This window comes from Nuphar pumila, chromosome 8 (genome assembly GCF_984573655.1).
Source record: "Nuphar pumila chromosome 8, dmNupPumi1.hap1.1, whole genome shotgun sequence".
In the NCBI taxonomy this organism is placed as follows: domain Eukaryota; kingdom Viridiplantae; phylum Streptophyta; class Magnoliopsida; order Nymphaeales; family Nymphaeaceae; genus Nuphar; species Nuphar pumila.
The window spans coordinates 122,129,922-122,136,513 of record NC_143256.1 but is presented as its reverse complement, the minus strand read 5'-3'; the positions used below and the strand labels follow the sequence as shown (position 1 = coordinate 122,136,513).

The following is a 6,592-nucleotide window of genomic DNA, read 5'->3' as shown; positions in this document are numbered from 1 at the left end:
TCCCCGATCCAAACAGGGATGAGACAGGGCGGGGCAAGGCAGGGATCGTGAGCGGGGCGGGGAAAGCGTAAGTCCATCCCCGCACGGGGATGGATTTTAACCTTCATCCCCGGTCCAAACGGGGCGAGGCGGGGCGGAGCTCCGCTTTCCCCCGGTCCACTGCCATCCCTACCCTTGAGGACCGAGCAAGAGACCGCAAAGGGCGAAACAGCCTCTGCTAGAGGAAACCAATCTTTGGATCACTGGTTTTGGAGGGAAACAGAGGGTGCAATACAAAAAGGGTGTGACGGAATTCAGCAGCAAAGGACCATGGCACTCGCCAATAGCGAAGACGAGGTAGAAGAAGAACGAGAAGAAGCTTTTTCTCCCACCCATCACCCCCTACGCCCCTTCCTCTCGGGTTGGTATATGTCATCCACCTTCCTGACGCTTAATTCATGAACTTTTCATCACTTTCTGCCTCTTTCAAATTGTTGGGTCATTGAGTTTCTTGCCTAAATTTGAAGTAACTCTCGTGGGTATGACGAAATCTTGATAGTTCCCCTTTGTAGAATGCATAGTTGCCCTTTATCTACTATGAAGGCCAGAAACATTATTCACTTTCTCTTATTAAGTATTAACAAAATGTGAATTTGTTTGTAAGGTTCGATTTAAGGCAAGTGAGTTACAAAACTTATCACATTCGAGAACTTAGCTGAGTCCTGTAAGTTTGTTGTTTGACCTTTATCCTTTTTCTATTGTTAAGAAAGAATGATACTCTCCAACTAATTGTTTTATGGAATTAATTTGTACATGGTTTCACCCTGTAAGTCTTGAATAAGTGAGAAGCATGTTGCAGTGAGCAAAGAATTTCCTCCGAGCATCTCCCTGTCATTGACAAGCAATAACCTACTTTTCCATTATATTTTGTAATTAACCATTCGCATGCTTGCACCTATAGTCTTGATTATATCAAGAGCAGATTAACATGTTGTACCAACTTGATTGTGAAAAAAAGTGTAAACACATCATGGACTGCTGTCTAATGAAGCTTATACAGTTTTTTCTTATGTCTTGTAAAGAAATAATATTTTGATTGCCAATCAAAAGGAAATAATGATTTAATTATCGCTTATTGCTGAAGCTGTGTTAGCACTCCATCTTAAGACTAGTGATGGCTTAGGAAGCTTTAGTAGCCTAGGGACATAGTCCAGAGCATGAGATGATTTCCTTTTTTTCAGACGATATATATATATATATATATATATATATATATATATATATATATATATATATCAGCCATTTATTTCCGTCATGACATGTATTCAATTTTCTGATTTCAGGCTAAATCTGTTCTACTGTCTATAAGGACAGATCTGTCACACTTGGTGTGTGAACACATCTGGACAGATTTGTCTCTGCAGATTTTTTTTTGGTATGCAGATCTGGTCTAGATTTGTCGATTTTTTTTCGTATGCACGCAAGCAAACCAGGTTTGCCGCAGGCCCAGCATATATATATATATATATATATATATATATATATATATATATGCGTGGGACATACTGCATACTCGGCTACCCCATCAAGGTCTGGTTTTGGACCAGATCTAATCCAAAACCAGACTTGTTGCAAAGTCCCAACTGTCGATTGATGCTTGTTCATAAAACTGGATTTTTAAAACAACCACTAGAATCCGCATGGTTTTTAATTTCTGTGCATGTGAATAAGATCCATATGTTTTTCTGATAACTTGGTTGTATCAGCTAAATGTTCTATTATGTTGGAGTCTTTTATATCCTTATAATGGTTTTGATGGTTTGATTGCGCATGATTATACTCCCATTTCTTCTTCGAGGTTTATTAATTCTGTTTATGGCAATTCTTTGTGTTACAGAATTGGGAGTATAGCTTTAACTGATTATTCATTTCTTATGTTCATTGTGATCTTAAACTAATATTGGGTATTTTATCAGCAAGATAGGTTACTAACTTCTGTTGTAAATCTGTGATGTTATTTTCAGTAACTTTTCTTTTGAAACTTGTGATCCATCAAGATGCTTTTGATGTACATATTTGTTTGTTAGCGTGTCTGACCAAATCCTAGTTCAAAGATTCAAGCCTTACCAAAAGCTGGTTTTGGATTGATGGGCCATGAGTTGCAACTTGTTCTTGATTCAGGATGTTCAGTTGAATATATAAACCACTGGTCTAGGTATGTGTAGCCTAGCATATTGAACTGGAAGCTGGGTTAAGTCCATCATGGATCTACCTAGTTAGTTAGTCAAGAATAATTGTCCAAGTTAATGGCTGACCTCAGTTGAGCCTTAATGGCATCAGCTATAAAGAGTTTGTGTATAACAAAATCATTTTTTTAGAATTAATTCTTTAGTCATTTGAAGAATTAGTCTTTTCTTGTTGCTTATCTTGATTTAGTTGTTATTTCTCCATGAAATAAATGTGTTGGAAGTTCACCAAGCTTAGAAAATTCGTGTACTCTATGTATAGCAGTTTTGCTTAGATTCTTTTTCTTCTTTTTCATTTTAGCAACATGCTGAAATCGTATTTTCCTTTATGTTGTCATGGTTTGGCTGAATTTATATTGTTTCTTAATGTTGTGAGAGGTGTCCAATTTATGATTTTGGTGAGTTGTTATAGGGCAGAACAAGGTTGCAGATTTATGTATTGCATGTTTATACATGAGAAACATGTTGTCAATAGCATGCTAGTGTTGTCCTGTGTATGGGGGCAGTGTAGCTTGGGCTCGGTAGTTATATTTTGTATCTCGAGCATGCCCGAATTGGCAAAGATGTTTATTGGTTATGTAAGCTCATAACATTGAATATCATGTTGGCATAGATGTGCATATCATAAACACGTGAATTCTGAAGTTAGTTGAATGTTGCATCAACATGATCATGTGCATGGTTGCATGTTATGCATGAGATGAATCATGAGCTAGGATGCATGTTGCAAGCATGTGTTCATATGCATATGTAAATCATTTTACATGTACATTCATATTGTGTGTGAATGAAAGTGCATTTGTGGGCATGTTGAATGATTGCATAGTTACATGTTCACTGTGGTTTTTGCATGAGATACATCAGTGGTCCAAATGTGAACCATTGTTGGCCATGTGGGTCATGAGCAGGTGTTGCTCTAAGTCTTGTTTTATGCATTGTAAAAATTCATTTGAAATTTATTGAATTTTTGAATTAATTACACTGTTCAGGCTAAGGTCCCGTGTAGTGCTTTGTATGTTGATTTGCAAAACAATTCTTTTGTAAGGAATTTGACTCTTATTAATAAGATAAAAGAGATAAAACAATATAATTAATGTTGTTCTTCCTGGATGTTCCTTCCATAGTGTAGGAATCCTGGATGGCGGTTTTGGAAAAACCGTGAGAATACTAAAACTCTGTGTGCGATTGTGCCCCTGAACCCGATACGGTGGTTCACCTCCCGGCCACGGTTTTAGAGAGTTTTCCGTCATTTTGTCTGGGTGTGGTATGTAGATATAACTGTTGTTATTGGTATACCAAGAAAGTGACATCAGTAAATGTTGATTTTCCTAGTGTCTTGGTATTCGATGTTGATTTCTAATATTTCGATAGATGGTGTTGATTCCTGATATTGGTAGAGGGTCAAGTGTGAAACATAGTAATAAAATACAAATTGTGTGTTAAGCTACAACTGAGAACATATCTTTAACTTTGAGAATTGTTGTACCCATTTTTAGTATTCGCAGGTTTTAATGAAAAGTGAAACTAAATTTGTGTGCATTTAATAGGAGCATGCATACAAAAGAAAACTCTAATACGAATTTAATAAGTTATTCATACATGTGCATTGATATCATGCATATTTACTGTTTTGCAATTAGTTCATGCATCTTTACTTGTTTTCTTTTCATGTGAGATATAGTTGTTGCATGATAATTGTTATTAAATGCATGAATGATTATTTGGATTATGAGATAGTTGTAGTGTATGTTTCTCTAAAAATATTGCATAAATTTGATTTATACTTTTCTTACCTACTTGGATCTTTAGAGGAATTCGTACGCAAGATCTTTAATTCTGACCCTGTGCCCTTTATGTTTTTCAAAAGACCTGAAGCCCAGTGACGAGGACGTCTGTTATATGAGACTTACGAGGCTTCATGACTACTTTTTGATATTTTGTTTGGGACAGTGTGACTCCATAATTTTGGACAATTATGTGATTATATTCTTAAACTTTAATTATTGATAAATAAAGTTAATTAGTTGATTGTTGGGTTAATGTAAGATCTCTTGTGGTTTGGATTGTATTGTGTTTGTAAGGCCCCGGATCTCTAGGTATGGTTTTCGTAATTGTTTTAAAAATAAATAAATAAATAAATATTTTCACTTTTCAACGGGGATGAGTTGGGGTTGTTACAAGTATTGTCATTGCCCAAATATAGCTATTGGGACGCTCCCAACAACCATATTGGCTCTCCCTTGTGTATATATATGGGTGCTTCTCTTTAGATGGGTATTTCTTTCTCAATCACTCATTCTCTCGATAAGATCCATTATTTTTACGTGTTTGCAACCCATAAGTGGCTTATGTGAATATTCTTTTGTATCGACCCATAAGTGGTCATTGTGTTCTTGTACTCTTGTAAGCCCATAAGAGGCATCTACTTGTATTTTTCTTCTTTTATTACAGCATCTACCTCTCTCCCTCCTATCAAGTTGGTGCTAGAAAGTTTGAAGAAGCAGCATAAGCCAAGGTGGAAGGAATTAGCCATGTTAAATGTCAACTAAAAGTAACATCACTGACATGCATATGCTTCCTGTTTTCCTTATGTTAATGGGTGATCGCTCACCACATGGTCAATGTTATCACTATGTTTTTATTTCTTTTTAATTTATCATTTTGCCTTCTTTCAGAAAAAAAGATGACAAATTGTCATTACCATGCTTTTCAAAAGTAATATTATTGTGTTTTACTGTTATTAGAACAAGTCAATGCGGTAGCAGTAATAGTAGTTGTAGCAGTTGTAGTAAAGTATGGAAAACATCACCAACATTTTTTAACCTTCTTCTACGGTGATGTCCGGCAAGTTTGACACAATAGGATGAACATTGATTTCATTGTTTGTATTAGTAGTGGTGGTAGATAAGTATACTGTTCAGCATAAGAGAAGTTTGCATCCATGTGACAAATGGATGATCAACTTTATGTAATGAAAGCTCAAAGGTTGAATTTAGTTTCTTACCTCTTGAACATTTCCATGATGCAGATTGGTAGTTCTTGTGTCACAAGCTATTGTCTTAATTGCTAATCTCATATCAGATGAACCAAATCTTGCTGAAGAAATTTCAAAAGGTAATGTGACTTTTGTTGTCTGGAATGTTTCTTAATGGAATATAATGAAGAAATGTGACATGGTACCCATGCAGACTGATGGACATTTTGACATTTTTTCCGGATGATTCTGAGGATTCCAATGCTTTCTGGAGTCTATTTGCAAGACTGTTGATCAGAGTTCCAGAACTTGTGAGTCCATCAAGTTTAGGACAGTATGCCTCTCTTTTGGGGGAGAAATCTGTTCATATTGCAGAAGCACTTGAGAATCATCTAGAAGATGCAGACAGCTGTAAGAGTTCAAATGCAAAAACAGCATCTGTATCCTTTCAATCAGGCAGGATTTCTTATATATTGGCTGATATTTCCGTGAATTTTGTAGAACCATCTTTTCCCCCCACATTATTAACACATCCTTTATTGAAACACAAGCACATTATTCAAATTCTCCCTATTAATGGATGTCTCCTTGTAATGAAAAATGAAATATGAGGTATGGTTGATTTTTACATTAAAGCAATGGGACAGTGGATCAGATCAAGACATCAATTTTATCTACAGTGAAACATTCTTGACTCTGGAGAAAAATAAGATGCTTCTGGTACTTTCATTTCTTGATTTCTTTGTGTTGCTTGTCAAACTTCCTGCCTGCTCTTCCTTCACTCTTTCTCAGCTTCTCGGGATCATCGTCATATTAGAAAAATACATGGATGAATGCTTTCAAGATCAGCAAGTTTCAGGTGATCTCATCAAAGCTCACAAGTTGCTTAAAGACTGTTACCAAAGGAACAAATCATGTGGCTGACTCCTCCCTACCACACTTTTTAAATGTACTCTTATGTTGGTATTGATAGTCATTTATTTTCTCTTATATTTTGTCTAACCAGATTTGCTTGAGTAATTTAACAGTTCATCGTGTGTATTTTGTTCATTTAGCTCAAGTTTCAAGTTTCTTTCCATTTTTTTGTTTTTCCATGCATGTGCCTGCAAACATGCATTCTGGGTCATATTATGGTGTGATATTATGGTTCAGTGAAACCTGAGTTTTTAAATTTACTTGGTCCCTGCCACAAGGGGTCTACACACCTAGCTAGGCAGGTCAACTTAATATGTTCAGGCTGAAGGGCATTAAGGGTTCTATACCTGGGATGTGCATTCCTAGTTGCAAGCCTGAAACAGCAGTCTCCTTGACGGGCAAGGGGTGTGGCCTCGAGGTTTTATGCTGTTGGGTATGGCAACCATAGCTCAGCAAGACTTTTCGCTATGGTTGCTTT

General features: G+C 36.4%; 1 long non-coding RNA gene across 1 annotated transcript; it reads left to right on the top strand.

Annotated features, from left to right (window-relative positions):
- Positions 1-274: 274 nt before the first annotated feature.
- On the top strand, positions 275-6,197 carry LOC149830493 (uncharacterized). The gene is made up of 4 exons (XR_016433669.1): positions 275-400; positions 5,254-5,339; positions 5,414-5,639; positions 5,992-6,197. It is a non-coding gene; the product is annotated as an uncharacterized LOC149830493 (long non-coding RNA).
- Positions 6,198-6,592: the final 395 nt, after the last annotated feature.